The 21,573-nt window shown below is 35.4% G+C and overlaps 1 pseudogene; it reads right to left on the bottom strand.

The window, feature by feature from the left end:
• Positions 1-1,620: 1,620 nt before the first annotated feature.
• Positions 1,621-2,588, bottom strand: LOC148776744 (olfactory receptor 4K13-like; annotated as a pseudogene).
• Positions 2,589-21,573: the final 18,985 nt, after the last annotated feature.

Here is a 21,573-nt window from a genome sequence, read left to right as displayed (position 1 = left end):
AACAAAATTTATCATTTAATATTAAAAGACATAAATAGATGTTCTCATCTTTTTGTGCCTAATTAAATGATTACAGTTAGTTTAAAATGCATGCACCCTCCTTAAAACAATGGGTTTGAATAACATTTTAAAATAACTACTTAATTCAGGCTTCTCTTTTGTTTCAACTATGAATTCTAACTCTATTTATATAATATCCTTTATTCTTGATTAAATATGCACCCTAAGTTACTGGTCAGGGTAAAATTCTGTGATTCTCGATACATGCCTTCTCTCTTCTCAAATGTTTAATACTCTCATTCTATCTTTATCTAAACTGCCAAGGAACAACAGTTGTCTTAGCCTAAAGATGTATACAAATTAAGACACTCACCCTCTTTTCTCCAAATGGAAAGACAAAATTCTACAGATTACTATGTACATCTCAGTGTGGTATTATTATTTCCTCTAATTTAGTCATAATCCCACATGAATATCCCATATCCTAGAGAAAAAATTTAAAGTTAACCTCCAACAACTACTTGATAATGAACAACCAAAAAAAATTGAAATTTGTCAGCAAATACTATACATACACAATGACCATAAATATTTTAGGAAGAAACAGTCTTAGTTTCTATAATCATCATTCTACTAAACTATTGTAGTATTTATTTATGTCTATCTTCTTTTACTACCAATTGCATTCTTCTTCTGTCTTCATCCAAGATCTCCAATGATGGTGATTCTTTACTTGGTTGAGTGAATCAAATTCTAATTTATACTAGGTTGTGTGATTTTCTTTTTTTTTAAGAAAAAAGAAATTTTATTATTTTTTTAAATTTATTGATTTTAATTGGAGGCTAATTACTTTACATTATTGTATTGGTTTTGCCATACATTGACATGAATCTGCTTGATATGCACATACTGTGAGGCACCATAGAGAATCACATGGGTTTCAAACATGATTTTTCCTACCCTGCTGTGTATCAGTAGTACTAGTACACCTTGCTCAGTGGGTCAACCTTCTTAGCTATTTTAATAAACTCTTTTTATTGAATCAGAGGCATAAGGAAACAGAAATTGTTGGTTTCTTTTTACTTTCAGATCAATGGAAAATCATTTTAACCTTTTGTTGGGAAGATTTAATTATTGGGACTACGACATGTAAGGGAGAAGACAGGAAGCAAAAATGTATGAATACTAATTAAAGTTTAGATTAAAATATTTTACTTATAACAGCATAGATTTTGTAGTTACATGTAGGATATGATTCTAGGTCTAGTACTTAACAATTTTTGTGACAAGTTTGTTAAATTTTTAATGTGCAGTTTTCTGGTGATAAATATAAATAATATTCTCTATTTTCATTGTGTGAGGTTAAGAGAAAATGCATGCAGAATGCCTTAGACATGGTTAGAACTCAACAAACAGTATTTTAAAATCTAAGAATTTATAGAAAAATTTAAAATTGCAACATAAATGAATGATAATATATTGGAATGATTTGCACTTGGATGTACAATTCAGAATGCTTTGTTGCATATATGCTTGTGTAAGGAAAAGTAATAATTTCCCAAAATATGACTTATATTCAGTGTAAAATCTTATACCTGTATCTCTGGATGATGATTACAATAACAACAACGATGATGCCTTTGATGATTGTAATATTTAAGTTAAAAGGCTGATCTGGAACTCACATTCTTGGACTTTATTTTTATTATTGCTTTCTTCATGTCTTTATTCCTAAATGAGTAAATGATTGGATTTAAAAGGGGAGTAAAAATTGTATAAAACACAGAGAAGATCTTATCTATGAAAACATGGCTGAATGGCCATATATAGATAAAGAGGCAAGGTCCAAAGAATAGTACCACCACGGTGATGTGGGTTGAAAAAGTGGACATGGCCTTGGAATATCCACTGGAGGAGTGATGATGGACAGTTATCAGGATGATGCTATAGGAAATGAACAGAAATGTGAAACAGAACAAAGAAAGTAGTCCACTAAATGCAATAACTAATAGGTCTAAGACATAGGTGTCAGTGCAGGTTTGATCACCTGAGGCAGGTCACAAAAAAAACCATCCACAACACTGGGGCCACAGAATGGTAAAGTCACTATAAAAACCATTTGACTAACAGAGTGCACAAACCCAGTAGTCCAGGAGAAAATACGGTGCAAATACGGTGGCTTATAATATTTTGTAATGAAGGGGTTTACATATGGCAATTAATCTATCAATTGCCATGGCTACAAGCAACATCATCTCACTTCCACCTAAATGGTGAAGGAAAAAAATCTGGGCCATACATCCTTCATAAGAAATAGCCTTATTTTTACTAATAAAGTCACCAATCATTTTAGGAGTAGCAAAGGAAGCCAGAGACATATCAATAAAGGACAGGTTGACCACTAGGAAGTACATTGGAGACTGTAATTGAGGGTCCAGTTTCACTACCAAGATAATAATGAGGTTACTTAATAAAATGGCTATGTAAATAATGGTAAAAAAGAAAAAAAAAAAAATCTGTAACTCATGAAACTCTGTGAGTCCCAGCAAAATAAATTCAGCCACTACAGAGTGATTTTATTTTTCCATTTGTTTGGCTGTTGGCATATGTTACCTAAAACAAAATCAAAATAGAAAGTCTGTTAGTTAAACTTGAAAGATAAGTGCATAGTCACTTACCTTTTTTCCCTAAAATTCACTGAAATGCTTAAAAAGGATAAAAAAGAATCAACACTAAATCCAGCTTTTTGAAAGAGATAGACACAATTTCTTAACAAAAATTATAAGGAATATCTACCATAAACCAAGATGTTTGAAGAAAATTGAAACTGTCAATATGTAACTCATATTTGGGCTAATTATAAGAAAAGTGATTATCTCAGCTGGTGAGAGAATATTCAAGCTCCTTGCCACGTTTTTAGAGTTTGAGAAATAGGTTTATTCATCCTCCATAGACAAAAAATAAAGTCTACCATCTTGAACTCTAATAATAGTAAGGGTCATGTAAGTGAAAGAAAGGCCAAGTGGTTTTCTAATTATAAGCAGGACCGAGAGAAATGAAACTGAGTAACTGGAATATAGAGCATCAACAATCTAGAAGTCATTCTGTATTTGCAGCTGAAAGTTAGATGAACAGAGATAATAAACATGATGAGTCTTTGAGACAAATGAATCTATGTTGGCAAACTGAGATAGCTTCTCTTCTTATTTTTTTCTGAGATGGAAGAAGTGTCCAAATATTTGAGTCTTCTCCCACAGGCCCTGATTTCCTTTGGGCCTATGAATTTAGTAGATTGTGAAGTACAGTGCAGAGATAGCCTAAATGGATGCTTGCTGCTGGCTTATAGATCCCTGATAAACAAAAGGAAATCTGTTTATCAGGGAACACATCCATATTGCTCTGGATGTGTAAAGCAGACCTTTGTAGAATGACATCCACTTCCACCATGAATAATGCTAGCCAGAATTTTTGAAACAAAATAACAAGGAATATATACCAGGTTCGAAGAAGAGATAGTAACACAACACATTGTTAAGAGATCTAAAAAAAACCAAAAAACGGGTTTCTAGCTGAGCAAAGGAAAATATTTTTAAATATTTTAAGAATTCAGAAAAGTAAAAAATACTATAATAAAGATCATCCTGTTTTCAGAATTAACAAGTATATGCATTTTTATCATTTTGCATCAAATTTTTTAAAGAAAATAAAAAATACTGGCAGAGGTAAAGTTCACTTATCATCTGACTAGTTTGTGTATGACACAAACTATGTCATACACAAACTATGATTAAGTGATATCCTGTCATAACAACATTTTGCAAATGATTTTATTTTTACTGACAAACTGATATTCTAAAATTGTACGATATACTTGTACATATCCATTTACATGTAAAAAATTTTTTCGAGATTACATTACCAGAAGCACAATTACTAGTCATTTTAACTAATCAAATAATGCAAATTTCTCAATAAAGATTTATATAAATACTACTTTGCACAAATATTGGTAATTTTTTAGCTCTCATTCTGACCACCTGATTTTATTGTAGGAATGCAAAAATGGTTCAATACTAGAAATTCACTTTATATAATTAACAAAATTAAAGAGTTAGGCAAGTAACATAATTTACAAGTGACAACAAAATAAGCATCTAATAAATATTAGATTCATAAATTGTAAAATATGCCAATTATCTTTAAGTTCACATATATATTCATGTACTCCCAATCTGAATTCAAGTAGGAGTTTTTGGAAAATTGACATGTTAATTCTAAAATGTATATTGAATTACAAAAGATCAAGATGAGCCAAGGCTGTTTTGAAGAACAAAGCTAGAAGATTTGTACTGCCAAAACCTACTTATAAAGCCATATAAGACAGTTTGATTTTGGCTCAAGGATGTAAAAATAAACCAAAGAAACAAGTGAAATATCAGAAATGACAACAGATGACATAGTAAAGCACATTTGTGGAGAAACAAATATAACTGTTTACTGATGAGCCAGTATGTAATAAGTAGCTGATGCTGGTGGCTCTGTTTTGGGAAAGAGGACATTTCTAATGTCAGAATTCCACAATATCAATAAATACCATTAGTTGGCTTAATCATATTCTCCTAAAAATTTGGCTTCAAAATTAATATTGCTTAACTTTAAAGATTTGATATTTTAATCTTTCTTCCAGTTTGTTCTCAGGTTTGCCTGATTATAAAGTAGACCAGGCAGTGGGTGAGATAACTTTCCTAGGACGCATTCTAAGTCTACATGCAGCAATAACCCAGCCTCCCACGAGATGATGAGAAAAGAAGGAATTTTGCTAAATTTTTGTTTGTAAGTTTTTCCACTAAATCATACTTTTCACATATGACTCTGCCATGTGACATAGCGGTGTTTGTCTTCATGCACTATTTATTCCACAAATTACAGATTTCAGAGAGTAAGGACCCAGAGCAGAAAGAATGAGACAGAAAAATGAAACAAAACTACAGTTGACCGTTGAATAACAAGGGTTTGAACTGTGCATATGCAGATTTTTTCCAATAATAAATACTACAGTATTATATAATTTTTTAGTTCCACTGTGTTGGAGGGTTGGTGCCCCTAATCTCCCCATGTGTTCAAGTTAGTAGCTCAGTCATGTCTGACTGTGATCCCATGGACTATATATAGCTCACCAGGCTCCTCTGTCCATGGAATTCTCCAGGCAAGAGTACTGGAGTGGGTTGCCATTTCCTTCTCCAGGATGTGTTCAGAGTCAATTGTATTGTCCACACCTAGACACAAACACATACGTAAATGAGATATATAATAGAGATAGATTTTGGGATCAGTAAGGGAAATAGTAAATGATAATGGGGCAACTACTTAGCAATCAGGAATGGCAAGATCAAAACTCTAATTTCACTTCTCTTTTGAAAATAAATCTCAGAAATGTAAAAGATTTAGATTAGAAAAATACAGCTATGAAAACAGTAAAGGCAAACATAGGTGCATATTTTAACCCATTAAAAATAGCTCATTAAAAATGTTTTAGATATGATGCAAAAACTAAACTCTAGGAAGATATGGACTAGTAAATTTGACTTTACTAAATGTAAAAAATAAAAAAGTGATCATAAAAAAGAGATGAGAATATACTTTCAACAAATGAAACTAAGAACTGTTTCAAACTAAGAAGTTTGATTAGTAAGAAAAGGTTAAAGAAACAGTGGAAAAGTGGAAAAACCATATGGATTAGCAATTCACAGAAGTAGAACTTCAAGTATCTTTAAAAAACCCTTCTCAACTTTATTGATAATTAATGAAATGCAATTTATAGCAAAATATGTAATTTTACTTATCACATTTAAAATTTAATTTTGACAGAATATGAGATAGAGTTTAATAATTCTCTTTTATATTTTGGCCCTATATATATTTGGGGAGGGGGAGTTGGCACTATATCTTAGATTTAAAGGTTTTACGACAGTTTAATGGAAAACTTCCACTTGTGGGATTTATAGGCTAAGTGTTCAAAGAAACATAATTGCATGCTCTTTGCATCATTGTCTTTAATAACCAAAAATCGAGAAGCTCCTCAAAATTCCACTATTTGTGGGATTATTTTAAAATGGAAATGCATGTGTGCTGATCTGGAAAAACATATGACATATTAAATTTGTAAATGTTATATTTTAAATTGCTGCAATATTTTAATGAAATATTTCATACAAATTTCAGAGAAGTATCAGTTCATTAAACTACCAAGACTGCCTACCTCTGGCATATTAACATATAAAGTTTAATAAAGATTCTAAATTTTATAAGTTCAAATTCTGTACAATTTAATAAAATTGAATTAGAGTCTAGTCCTGGATAAGTGCTCTCAAAAATGTAGTTGGCGTTTGTCTACCGAAAGCTTTGAAGCAGAGAGTCATTTATTTTACACACAGCTATAATGGAATATTTAAAATTATCCATAAGTAACCTGAAACTTGTGATATTAACTTGCTGTGCCAGTTTATCATCTACTGCCTAAAGCACTTAGAGTTGCAGTGGCAACTCTAAGCTGGTAATTATGGATTTGGCAGTCAATCATGCATAGCCAGAATTGGAAACATATTCTAAGTTGTATATCAACTTTGACAAAGAAACTTCAAGAAAGTCAGGACGATATCTCTGTCCCCTTACCCTTCAGCCTTTCCAAAGTTTCCTCTGTGAATAATGAGAAAAATTCTTGAAGTGAAGGACAATGAAATCTGATATTAAAATGTACTACAAAGCAGAGTAATAAAATGATATTTTAGTTTCATAACATTAGATGGAGTAATGAAGTGATTGTAAGAAACCTGAGAATTTAAAAATAGTCATAGATTAAAAATATGTTCTTAAGGATAAATTTTCAGTTATTTGAGAATAAATATGGCTGGTTAGGTACATATCTTAAAGAAAAATAAATTCAAATATTTTAAATATTTCGACAATAATTTCAAAAATAAAATACTGACATAAATATATGTGAATATATATACTCTTTTGTATTAATATTGGGTAAGATCAAGATAAACCTATAAGTAAATATATTCATTTTGTTATTTTATAGTATTGAGTTAGGATCATGTAAAAGGCAAAAATAAAGGTGAATAGATTTTATTCAGTGAGGATGAGTAAGCTCTCTATTATATAAAAAACATAAGATTGTAAGAGGCAAGAGCTAAACTGGAGAGAAACAGTCAATATAAATGCCCTTAATGTCAATTTTTTACGAGTCAACAGGACAATATCAAGAGCCATGTAAAAAAATTAAGACAAAGTGAAGTATAAAATGTTTAGGAAAATATATGTGATGTTTGAACCTGTGGAAAAAAGAAATTAATTTCCATAAAAATATAGCTTGAGATCATACACAGCAAAGTTTTGGTGATTTAGTTGGATAGAAGGCAATGGCAAGCCACTCCAGTACTCTTGCCTAGAAAATCCCATGGGTGGAGGAGCCTGGTAGGCTGCAGTCCGTGGGGTCGCTATGGGTCGGACACGACTGAGCGACTTCTCTTTCACTTTTCACTTTCACACATTGGAGAAGGAAATGGCAACCCACTCCAGTGTTCTTGCCTGGAGAATCCCAGGGATGGGGGAGCCTGGTGGGCTTCCGTCTATGGGGTCCCACAGAGTCGGACACGACTGAAGTGACTTAGCAGCAGCAGCAGCAGCAGCAGCAGAATTAGATTTCTGGTTATATTTTCCCATATATCTTGATATATCACAAATATTTTGTAATAAAGATATTTAATTTTTAAAATTAAAGATGTTTGAATAAATATTTTATTTAATGTATTCAAACATAAAAATGTCTTTAGTTTTTTTCTCCATACCTTGTACCTGCTTTGAGAGTTGTGGGTGAAAATCACTGAGATTCTTCTAGAATTTTTTTTTCACTTGCTCCCACTTTCTTTAATCTTCTTTCTGTATGTACAAATTCTAATAAAGGAGAATTTTACTTGAAAATGTACAAGACAACATGAAAAATGTGTCAATTATCGACCTTGGGAAAATCTGGCATCTTATAACTGAATTCCCTCAGCAATTTAAAGGACATGTATTTGGCAAGCTAGAGTATTCAAATTCTCTCATTAGTGTGTAGTTTTTCACAATAACAAGGGACAAAAATAAGGCTTTGCCAACCAAACAATACATCCACATTTCAAAAAGCAGACATGGATATAAAAACTGAGTGTCTATATAAAGTGTAGATAAAATTGAATTTTCAAAAGTACAAAGTAAGAAGGATTTATAAATAAAAGAAACAAGATTAATTATAATTCAATTTATTATAGAAAATTTCTTCAAAAAATAGTTTCCTAGCCATAAACATCTTTCTTTAATCCTATTATCTGAATAAGAGTCAAGAGAAAAAATTTAATTGGAAATATTGGAAATAACTTATTCCTAAGAGTCACATTCCTCTGATACCTATTTTCCTCTGTAATTAGTTCCTCTTGGATTTGCAAGCCCCCCCATAACTGCATTGTTCCAGAAGAGTTCAAACTGGTTAAAATTTGGTTAAAATTAAAGAGATTTACTGTTTTTTTATTTCTTCCATGTCAAACAGCAGCTAATTTATTTCTCACACTTGACTGCCAATGTTTATTATGTCAATAAATGACCTATGCAACCAATTATTTTGTTGAATTATATTGTGATTTCAGTGAAAAGCCTGCTTAATAATATCCAAAAGTACTTATTTTCTGCCTCTATATTGACAGTTTCACATATTGATTACTTCACGTATTCATAGTTTAGATACTCTTAAGAAAATAACATACCTGTTAAAGGGTTAATGTGTTATTCCCAAATCTGCTATAAGCATTCTTGTACATTTCTTTTGGACATGATCATTTCTTTCTCTTTAGGTGTATACCTTGCAGTGAAATTACTGGCTCCTAGGTAGGCATGTCTTTTAGAAACTGCCAGTTTCCGATGTTGTTTCACCAATTTATCCTCCCAAGCAGTGTACAAGAATTCTAGATGTTCCATATCCTTCACAGACTTTGATATTCTCAACCTTTTTTAATTTAAAGCTATGTTCTTATGTACATCCGTTCCGTTCCGTTCTGTTCCTTTCAGTCGCTCAGTCGTGTCCGACTCTTTGCGACCCCGTGGACTGTAGCCTACCAGGCTTCTCCAACCATGGGATTCTCCAGGCAAGAATACTGGAGTGGGTTACCATTTCCTTCTCCAGGGGATCTTCCCGACCCAGGGATCGAACCCAGGTCTCCCGCATTGGAGGCAGACGCTTTAACCTCTGAGCCACCAGGGAAGCCCTCTTATGTACATAGCAATACTAATTGTGGTTATATGTACATTTCCCTGATTACTAGTAATAAGGAATACCTTTTTATATGATTATTATCTATTTGAATATTCCCTTTTGTGAAGTACCTATTTAACTCCTTTTGCCCAAATCTTGTGAATGGACAACTTAAGTGAAACAAGCAAATCTTGAAACCACAAAGTATACTACAGGCAAGAGAAGAAAGAAAATGTACATGCTGTGTATCAAAGAGATTAAAACCATAATTTAAAATAATTCCTTTAAAAAAGAAACACAAGGAACATTTGTTTCACTAATGAAAAAATTTCCAAATGTTTTAAGTGAAATAACTTGGAGTAGACAGAGATGATGGTGGAATAGGAGGATGCTTATTGCACCTCCCCCCAGAAACACATCAAAAACATCTACACGTGGAGCAATTCTCACTGAAAACAACTTTGAAACTGGCAGAAAGACTCTTGTTTGTAAGAAAGATACACACAGAATTGGGTAGGAAGGGAAGAGCAGAGATCAGTTCAGGACTCACAACCCATCAGAGGAAAAGGAGTTTGGAAAAAAGGGGTTAGAAGAAAAAGGGTTAGAAGAAAGGGGGTTTGGAGATCCTCCCTGGGGAGTGAGCAGTTCAAATCACATATCTGACACCCCAGCCCTGGAGTGTGACACTAGGAAGATGAGTCCCATTAGTTGATTTGAAAACCAGTGGAACTTATAGAGGACTGTGAGAAACCCAGACCCACTGGTGAAGGGCATGTACATCTTTCTCACTCCCAGGAACAAGGAAGAGGAAGCAGGTTGAAACTGCCTCAGGCTCTGGCTGGTTTCCAGAAAGCACCCCAACATGTACCTTTGCCCATGCCAGTCACCCAGTCTGGCCCCTCTACCTCCAGCACAACTCCGCAGTAGAGTGAACACTGCCTTTGTCAAGCAGAGTGTTCAGTGTTGATGAATTTATGCCTAAAAAATTCCTGAGACTAAAAAAAGGAGACAGATATTCAGGCAGAAGGTAAATATTCAGATATTCATCACAGAGAACCCTAATCAAGAAGAACCTGAAGAGACCCACACCAAGTCATATCATAACTAAAATGACAAAAATTAAAGATAGAGAATTCTAAAGGCAGCAAGAGAAAAACCAAAGAGTCATATACCAAAGAATCCCTATCAGACTATCGGCTGAATTTTCTGCAGAAACTTTGCAGTCTGGAAGGGAATGACATGATATAATTTGCTGAAGGAGAAAAAAATAAACCTAGAATACTCTACCCAGCAGGATTATCACTGAGAATTGAAGGAGAGACAGACAAAAATTAAAAGAGTTCATCAACCTCATTTTGTTCTTTGATCTGTGGGTTCATTGTTGTTATTCAGTCATCAAATCATGTCTGATTCTTCGCAACCCCATAGACTGCAGCGCACCAGGCTTCCCTATCCCTCACCATGTCCACTGAATCAGTGGTGCCATCCAACCATCTCATCCTCTGTCACCCTATTCTCCTTCTGCCTTCAGTCTTTCCCAGCATAAGGGTTTTTTCCAATGAGTCAACTGTTCGCATCAGGTGGCCAAAGTTTCTTCTTCTTCAGCATCAAACCTTCCAAAGTGTATTCAGTGTTGATTTCCTTAAAGATCAACTGGTTTGATCTCCTTGCTTTCCAAGGGCCTCTAAAGAGTCTTCTCCAGCACCACAGTTTGAAAGCATCAATTCTTTGGCACTCTGCCTTCTTTATGGTCCAACTCTCACATCTGGACATGACTACTGGAAAGACCATAGCCTTGACTATATGGACCTTTGTCAGCAAAGTGATGTCTTTGTTTTGTAACACACTGTCTAGGTTTGTCAGAGTTTTCCTGCCAAGAAGCAATCATCCTCTAATATCATGGCTGTGGCCACCAACCACAGTGATCTCAGAGCCCAAAAAGAGGAAATCTGTCACTGCTTTTTCCCCTTCTCTTTGCCATGAAGTGATGGGACTGGATGCCATGATCTTAGATTTTTAATATTGAGTTTTAAGCTGGATTTTTCACACTCCTCCTTCACCCACATCAAGAATCTCTTTAGTTCCGCTTCACTTTCTGCCATTAGAGTGGTATCATCCACCTATCTGATGTTGTTGATATTTCTCCTGGCAGTCTTGTTTCCATCTTGTAACACATCCAGCCCAGCATACTTTTCATTAAATTTAGATTTTTTTAAACATTATGTCTTTAGATATTTCTTTCTTCCATCTCTGACTCCGGTACTACATGTGGTATATTATGTGATATTTTTCATAGGTTATAGAGGCTCTTTTAAGTTTTTCTCCAATTTTATTCTGTTTCTGGTTTAGCTTAGATGATTTCTATTTTCTATCCAAGTGTTTTATTTTTCCTTTGTTTCCCAAATGGAATTTTTCAGTTTCTGTATTATATTTTCAGTTCAGTTCAGTTCAGTGGCTCAGTCGTGTCCGACTTTCTGCGACCCCATGAATCACAGCACGCCAGGCCTCCCTGTCCATCACCAACTCCCGGAGTTCACTCAAACTCATGTCCACAGAATCGGTGATGCCATCCAGCCATCTCATTCTTTGTCGTTCCCTTCTCCTCCTGCCCCCAACCTTTCCCAGCATCAGAGTCTTTTCCAGTGAGTCAACTCGTCTCATGAGGTGGCCAAAGTATTGCAGTTTCATCTTTAGCATCAGTCCTTCCAATGAACACCCAGGATTGATCTCCTTTAGAATGGAGTGGTTGGATCTCCTTGCAGTCCAAGGGACTCTCAAGAGTCTTCTCCAACACCACAGTTCAAAAGCGTCAATTCTTCGGTGATCAGCTTTCTTCACAGTCCAACTCTCGCATCCATACATGACCACGGGAAAAACCATAGCCTTGACTAGACGGACCTTTGTTTTACTGCCCCCCAATTCCATTTGGTTATTTATTTCATATCTTCATTTTTTTCTCTCATGTTCATATTTTCCTTTAAATTCTTGATTTATTTATATAATGTCTATTTCAAAATTTTTAATTTTAAAAGCTTATTCATCTAAATCATTTCTGAATATGTATCTCTTGATCATATAGATCATATCTTACTTCTTTGAATTTTTATTAGCTAATGATTGGATGTCATATATCAGTGGGATTCTCCATGAAGGGACATTTGGCATTATCTGGGGACCTGGTTGGATGTCACATGTGGGGGCTGCTACTGGAATTTAATGGATAGAAGAAGGAATGCTGCTAAATATCTTAAAATGATCAAGAAGACCTTTGAACCTACAATAAAGCTACCTTTAAAGCTTAAAGTTGAAATCAAGACTTTAAAGCATACAAAAGGTTAAAGAATTCTTAGCAACCTGATGCTTATATAAATATGTTAAATGAAGTTGTAATGAAAATTTTTACATTTATTTATGTACAAATAAAATTTGAATATGACAATAGTTCATAGAAAAGAAAGTGCATAAAGAAGTTTCTTACATTTATTTAATGAAATGTTATAATTATCTGGAGGTATGAGAAATAGAACGTTTCTTTCCATATCAGTAAACGAAGATGTTACAGACATTAGCAATTGCAGCCACCACCATGGTGAGCTGGTAAGCTCTGAGGGAACTCGGAAGGAGAAGAATACCTGCCATATTGAAGCCATCAGATTATAGCCACTCCCTACATTGAGCCACAAGGAAACTCAGGATGTGACCGACACAGGATACTGGTCCTACACAGCTCAGGTGCAAATAAATGGGATGATTTCAGTGAGCCCAAACTCTTGCATCTTCCCGTACATGGAAAAGAACTAAATTCCTTAACTTGAGTTATCCAGTTTTCTTTAAATAACAACAATATTTTGTTGTTCAGACTATGTGCCTTTTGTTGAAAAAATTTTATGTAACCTGGTTCTTCCCTTCAACTCCTTGGAGCAGTTCTCTCAGGGTCATTTTAGATGCTGTCTTCTAGGTTTGAAGTTCTAAAAATCCTCACTGGAAAAAAAAAAAAAGCTCTCAACTTTTAGGTTGTGAGTATTTAAGTTGACAGAAATCAGAAAGTGACAATTTAAAGTTCAGTTCAGTCACTCAGTCATGCCTGACTCTTTACAACCCCATGGACTGAAGCACACCAGGCTTCCCTGTTCATCACCAACTCCCAGAGCTTGCTCAAACTCTTGTCCATTGAGTTGGTGATGACATCCAACCGACATCCAACCACCTCACCCTCTGTCGTCCCCTTCTCCTCCTGCCTTCAGTCTTTCTCAGTCAGGGTCTTTTCCAATGAGTCAGTTCTTCACATCCAGTGGCCAAAGTATTGGAATTTCAGCTTCAGCATGTCTTTCCAATGAATATTCAGGACTGATTTCCTTTAGGATTCACTGGCTTGATCTCCTGGAAGTGCAAGGGACTCTCAAGAGTCTTCTCCAACACCACAGTTCAAAAGCATCCAATTTTCAGCACTCAGCCTTCTTTATGGTCAACTGTCACATCCATACATGACTACTGGAAAAACTGTAGCTTTGACTAGACAGACTTTGGTTGACCAAGTAACCAAATATGTGGTCTAGGTAGGTCTTCTTCCAAGGAGCAACTGTCTTTCAATTTCAAGGCTGCAGTCACCATCTGCAGTGATTTTTGGAGCCCACGAAAATAAAGTCTCTCACTGTTTCCATTGTTTCCCTATTTGCCATGAAATGATGGGACTGGATGCCACGATCTTAGTTTTTTGAATGTTGAGTTTTAAGCCAGCTTTTTCACTCTCCTCTTTCACCCTCATAAAGAGGCTCTTTAGTTCATTTCTGCCATAAGGGTGGTGTCATCTGTGTATCAGAGGTTATTGATATTTCTCTCAGCAATCTTGATTCCAGCTTGTGCTTCAACCAGCCTGGCATTTCATGTGATGTACTCTGCATATAAAGTTAAATATACAGCTTTGATGTACTCCTTTCCAAATTTGGAGGGCTTCCTTGGTCGCTCAGACATTAAAGACTCTGCCTGCAATGCAAGAGGCCCAAATTAGTTTCCTGGGTTGGGAAGATTCCCTAGAAAATGAAATGGCAACCCACTCCAGTATTCTTGCCTGGAAAACCCCAGGGACAGAGGAGCCTGGCAGGCTACAGTCCATGCGATCACAAAGAGTCAGACACAGCTGAAAGACTAAGGCTTTTTCCAATTTGGAACCAGTCTGTTGTTCCATGTTTGGTTCTAACTGTTGCTTCTTGAATGACATACTGATTTCTCAGGAGGCAGATGAGGTCATCTAGTGTTTCCATCTCTTGAAGAATTTTCCACAGTTTCTTGTGATCGACACGGTTCAATAAAGCAGAAATAAATGTTTTTCTGGAACTCTCTTGCTTTTTTAATGATCCAACGGATGTTGGCAATTTGATCTCTGGTTCCTCTGCCTTTTCTAAATCCAACTTGAACGTCTGAAAGTTCTCGGTCCATGTACTGTTGAAGCCTGACTTGGAGAATTTTGATCATTACTTTGCTAGCGTGTGAGATGAGTGCAACTGTGTGGTAGTTTGAACATTCTTTGGCATTGCCTTTCTTTGGGGTTGGAATGAAAACTGACCTTTTCCAGTCCTGTGGCCAGGACTGGAAAAGTTATGTAATTTAAAGTTACATATTACATACTCTAAAGAAACCACAGAAATGAAACAGAGAAAGAGAGTATGACAGAAGGAGGAAGGAAAGAAAGAAGGAAGAAAGGAAAAAAGAAGAAAAGAGAAATGAAACGGAGGTTATCTAAAATAATCGTGTCTGTCTAGTAGTTACTAACTTGGAAAACCCAGTTTAAGCCATTTGATTCTTTCCTGGTCAAACCAAACAGGCGTTTTGGGCTCATTTTTAGCGATGGGCTTTCCAGAATGAAGGCCATGTTGCTCTTTGCATTATTAATCAGCCAGAATCAGTCCCAATAAGCAATAAAAATGTTGAAAAAGGGAAATCTGTATGACAAATGTGCCAAGTATCCCATGTTAGTATTGCAATAGGAATTCTGTTCATAGTCACAGTGATATCTTCGGACATTGATAGTCTCTTAAACCAGTGTTCTTCCTATGTGGTCAAGTACATGGGCTCCAGATAATTGGAAAATAAAACCACTCTTATTTTGAGAACTTGGTCATGGAAACTTTCATGGGAACTTTGAGGAAGATTTAAAAGGTCATGTAGAAATATCTTGAGAAAAAAAACAAAACAAAACCTAGATCCAGGAAACTGGAATGCATCTGCAAGTTCTTTCAGATGACTTAGAATTCTTAGAAACAGCTACTTGGAGTCATGAAATACATTGACATGGGAACATCAAACAAAAAATAGATGTGCATATTTCTCTCATACACAGCTGCTGAAGCCACTTCTCTGAACTGAACTCGGTGCCTATGGGGAAAATAATCTGAAGATGAGTTTAGGCAAATTTCTCTGATGGCAAACCTGCACAAAATCAGAAAATGGATTGTATTGGATTCACTCTTGAAACCCCAGTGGTATAAAAACAGATATTCAATAGAATTGACACCTATTCAGCTCTTAAATCTGCTTCAGTTCAGTTCAGTTCAGTTCAGTCGCTCAGTCGTGTCCGACTCTCCGCGACCCCATGAATCACAGCACGCCAGGCCTCCCTGTCCATCACCAACTCCCGGAGTACACTCAAACTCATGTCCACAGAGTCGATGATGCCATCCAGCCATCTCATTCTCCGTCGTCCCCTTCTCCTCCCGCCCCCAACCTTTCCCAGCATCAGAGTCTTTTCCAATGAGTCAACTCATCGCATGAGGTGGCCAAAGTATTGGAGTTTCAGCTTTAGCATCAGTCCCTCCAATGAACATCCAGGATTGATCTCCTTTAGAATGGACTGGTTGGATCTCCTTGCAGTATAAGGGACTCTCAAGAGTCTTCTCCAACACCACAGTTCAAAAGCATCGATTCTTCGGCGATCAGCTTTCTTCACAGTCCAACTCTCACATCCATACATGACCACGGGAAAAACCATTGCCTTGACTAGACGGACCTTGGTCGGCAAAGTAATGTCTCTGCTTTTTAATATACTAAAGCAACCACCATGAATACAAGTAAAGATTTATAACATTGCAGAGTCTATCAGGGTACTTCATATGAATGCAATTCCTCTGGTCAAGAAAGGCATTTTTTTATTAATATACAAAAATTATCCAAGAAACATTGAATTACGTGGTATTCACAGTTCTCATCATTCTTAGAGTATTGGTCTTACTGAAAACTGAAACAGGCAATTCAAAGCATATCTTACTTTGCATAGGAGTGGATACAGACACAGAAGTCTGCTAATATTAATGGGAAAATGTACTTTTCAGTTGAATATGAGAGTAAAAGGAAATAGTCCACAGGAAAATTTTCTTAAAACTGGGGGGTGGAAATGAGGAAATAGAGGGAAATATAATTATCTAACATTATCTTTTCAAGTCTTGTATTTTAATAGGCCCAGTTCTATTTAAAATACATTATACATTAAAAAAAAAACTAAAGTTAGTTTACAGTAAACTTTAGATATATTTTGCATTTGATGCCTTTTAGTACTCTTCAAGTAAATTTTCATAATTTGAATACACCAGACTTGAAAGTGGTTTTATATTGCCCTCTTATCTGTTGTCCATAAGTAAAGCATATCAATTTCTATAATTATGTGATACTAGAAAAGAATGTTTACTACTATTGTAATTAAGGGAAAACAGTATAGCATCTTTAATAATTCCCATTGGTATTTGATCATGAGTTGGGTATTGTTAGGTCTCAAAATATATCCTTTTTTTATTATCACCCTCTCAATATTTATGATCCCTTTTTCCCTAGGAAAATGAATATTCACATGTGTCACTATTTTAGGAATAATGCAATTATTTTGAAATGAGACACTGTTCAGGTTTCAGTGTGCCCGGAGTCAAGCGATGTTCTGAAGCACTCTGTACAGTTGGTAAGTCATGGAGTCAGTTTTAATGTAGATTAAGACAATACAGAAACATTCCTGGATACTGGCTTATAATCACATTGTCCATAGGTAGAATCAGATGTGAAAAGTCATTTAGAAGCTGAACAATGTGATACAATTATTGAATTCTAGGAGGCATTATTACTCTAGTTGTCATACAAATATAGCATAGTCTCATATGTGTGTGACAACATGAAGAACATTATATGATTGAGTATACTTTGATACAACTCAAGTGATTTTATTTTCAATCTGCTAAACAGCGTCCATGTCAAACTTTATCATGTCAATGTTATTACCAACAAAAATTTTATGGCGAACTATGCCAAACAGTGTTTATTGAAAACAGTAACTGGGTGAATGGAAACTTCCCTCTTGTTTTCCAAGAAATGTGTTATTCTCTTGTGCTTATCCACCTACCACATCTAACACATCAGTTTATCCTATTCTGTTTTTAAAGAAAAATAAGTCAGCTAAATTGGCAAATCTGACCTAAGAATATTCACTTTTACTTAACATTTTTATTAAGATTACAAATATTAAAAATATAAACTTTAAATAGAATAAATCTTTTATCTGTTCTCTAATACTTGAACATTTTATTCTTTCTAGATAAAGCACTAGGTGCATGCTAAGTTGCTTCAGTCATGTCCAATTCTTTGTGACTCCATGGACTGTAGCCTTCCAGGTTTGCTCTGTCCTTGGGATTCTCCAGGCAAAAATACTGGAGTGGGTAGCCATTGCCTTCACTAGGGGATCTTCCTGACTCAGGGATCGAAACTGGGACCTTATGTTTTCTGCATTGGCAAGCGGATTCTTTACCACTAGCATCACCTGGGAAACCCTAAAGCACTAGGTAATCAACCACAGTTTGTCCTTTTCTTATCGGATTTTGATGACTATAATCTTCTATGAGTAAATTTCAAATTCTAAAACTTAGTTCAGTCGTACTTCCTGCACATGAGTCTATGTGCTGTACTTAGTCACTCAGTCACGTCCGACTCTTTGTGACCCCGTGAACTGTAGCCTGCTAGGCTCCTCTGTCCACAGGGGTTTTCCAGGCAAGAACACTAGAGTGGGTTGCCATGCTCTCCTCCTGGGGATCTTCCCAACCCAGGGAATGAACCCAATTCTCTCGCATTACAGGAAGATTTTTTACTGTTTGAGCATTAGAATTAAAATGTTAATTTCAGGATTTCATATAGCCATCTTTATCCTCAACCATTTTAGAATAATCTGAAAGTTTTTCATCTAACAAAGGGAAGTTAAGGACTTTGCTTTTGCAGAAAGGGAAGATGACAGGCAGACAATCAAAATGATCCTTTTGAAAACAAAAGAGATTCTTTTCTCTGTCTTCTGCCTTCTCCATACCCTTAGGAGTATGTGTGGGTGAGTGTATGAGTGTGTGTGTATGTGTGTATGTGTGCTTTCTGTATGTATATGTGTAAGGTTTTGGATTAAAAACCTATATATAAAAATGTTCTTTAAAGGAAAATCATAGATTAGTGTAACACTATAAAAACAGAAAGAAATAAAAGTAGAAAAATCCTTTGGTTGTAAAAATTATTAGTTATGTATTTTTAGAAATATTACCCTAAAAATATCAACAAATTTTTAGAATTTTTTCTTTTTAAATATCATTCAACAGCTTTATTGATGGCTTTCATAAGCTGTATTAGTATTATGAGAAATAATTTGTATATTTTCAAGTACCTTAAAAATTCCTTATTTGGGAAGGAAAACACACTAGCAATTTAACCCTAGAAGTCAGAGATACCAAGTGTTGAAATAAATTGTGCCTAATTCTTATTAGAAGAATTAAAGAAGAACGAAAGAGCCTCTTGATGAAAGTGAAAGAGGAGAGTGAAAAAGTTGGCTTAAAACTCAACATTCAGAAAACTAAGATCAAGGCATCTGGTCCCATCATTTCATGGCAAATAGATGGGGAAACAGTACAAACAGTGGCTGACTTTATTTTGGGGGGCTCCAAAATCACTGCAGATGGCTATTGCAGCCATGAAATTAAAAGATGCTTACTCCTTGGAAGGAAAGTTATGACCAACCTACATAGCATATTAAAAAGCAAAGTAATGCTTTGCCAACAAAGTTCTGCCTAGTCAAGGCTGTGGTTTTTCCAGTAGTCATGTATGGACGTGAGAGTTGGACTATAAAGAAAGCTGATCGCCAAAGAATTGATGCTTTTGAACTGTGGTGTTGGAGAAGACTCTTGAGAGTCCTTGGACTGCAGGGAGATCCAACCAGTCCATCCTGAAGGAGATCAGTCCTGGATGCTCATTGGAAGGACTGATGTTGAAGCTGAAACTCCAACACTTTGGCCACCTGATGCAAAGAACTGACTCATTTGAAAAGACCCTGATGCTGGGAAAGACTGAGGGCAGGAGGAGAAGGGGATGACAGAGGATGAGATGGTTGGATGGCATCACCAACTCAATGGATATGAGTTTGGGTAAACTCCGGGAGTTGGTGATGGACAGGGAGGCCTGGCGTGCTGCAGTTCATGGGGTCACAAAGAGTGGGACATGACTGAGCAACTGAACTGAACTGAATTCTTATTCTGGGCTTCCCTGGTGGCTCAGTGGTGAAGAATTTGCCTGCCAATGTGGGGAATGCAGCTTGAACCCCTGTGTCTGCAAGATCCCCTGGAGAAGTAAATGGCAGCCCACTACAGTGTTTTTGCCTCAGAAATCCCACGGACAGAGGAGACTGGTGGGCTCTAGTCCATAAGGTCACAAAGGAGTCGGACATGACTTAGCAACTTAAACAACTCTTGTTCTAGTGCTCCTTTAGAAGACTGAGATTTAATATATGTAACATATGTGATGTATATGGGAAATAGTTAAGTTATAGGATGCATGAAATGGACAATAAATGCAGTGGAAATTATCATGAGTTTCAAATTTATGGAGGGTTTTTATTGTGTATAAGAGAGGCCTTAATGCGCTCTGAAGGGTTTGGTTATACGACAAAGGAATTTGTGTAGCTAAGAAGGAGAAAACAAGCAAGCATGGGGAAAAAAAAAATGCGTGAAGAATGTAGAAAGCCATGAAGTTTCTGCTGAAAGAGATGTTGAATTTTTTCAATACTAGAAAATAGTATTGGATTGGTTGGTGAAGGGCTGACTATGAAGACCTAAGTACATTTGGGGACTCATAGTTAGAAATTTATATAAGTTTTTAAGAAAACAATGATATGATGGAAACAGAATTTTTACGGGAAATGTTAAAATCCTAAAATCAACTGCATTTGTGGGGTGATTATATATGCATCATCTATTGATGTAAAATCAAATTCTGTATAGCTGCAAAAAGTTTATAATTTTTGTGCACTCATATGAACATATCTTTAATTTTTAAGTGAAAAACCCAAGGGAAATAACTATGCGTGTAGCATGAACACTTGTTGTCTTATAAATATATACACTAATATACATAACACACACACAAACACTATACTAGTATGTTATTATTTTTTTTGAATGCTATCTAGGATACAAATGGCTTACAGTTAGTGATCCTGTTATGTGTGACATGGTATTTTTTCCCCATTAGTATAAGCTACTTTTACTTTTTAAAAAGTAATCTAAAGGAAAACTATATTTTTAACAAATATTTTAAAATGGTGATTGTTTCTGTTTTAAAAGATTCAACATTCAATTTGACATATGATTAAAATTTCCAATTTCTATTGACTTTGCTCTATAACTAATTTTAATCTAGATCCTGAATATATACTGCATAATTCACTTATTCAACCATTCTTTCAACAGATATTTAAGTGTCATGCACAGATGCTAAAATGTGTATAAATTACTTTATGTGTTTCTTGAGAGAACTGTCCTGTTCTCTTTAAATGAAGTTTCAAAAATTAGATTTTAAAAAGGATCACTGTAAGGGATCCTTAAAATACTAGACTGTAGCCGAAAGGAGCTATAAACTTTCTAGACATGGAAATGAATACCTTTACAAACTTGATGTGATTTAGTACTTTATGTCAATTCATATTTCTCAGAGTAGGAAACTGGCCAAAAGATATGTTCATATAGTGAAAAATGCAGCCTCATTTGGAAAATGTATTAATACTATGAAGTTGTTTTGAAGAAACTGAATATACACCATTATGATGCTTTTTCTTTCTGTTTTTGATGATTGGGAGAGTAAATTGTAGGAAATTGATGGGATAGAGGCTTGGAGATGCATGGATATCCCCATTCACAGAAGGCACCTTCACATGAAAATATTTCTCCCTGTCTTCTGGGTATCAATGGGGCAAAAAGAAAGACTATATTTTATTTACTGAAGGAGATTTA

Source organism: Moschus berezovskii, chromosome 9, assembly GCF_049115385.1.
Source record: "Moschus berezovskii isolate FMDL1 chromosome 9, NW_MosBer_1.0, whole genome shotgun sequence".
In the NCBI taxonomy this organism is placed as follows: domain Eukaryota; kingdom Metazoa; phylum Chordata; class Mammalia; order Artiodactyla; family Moschidae; genus Moschus; species Moschus berezovskii.
This window is presented reverse-complemented; position numbering and strand designations above follow the sequence as displayed.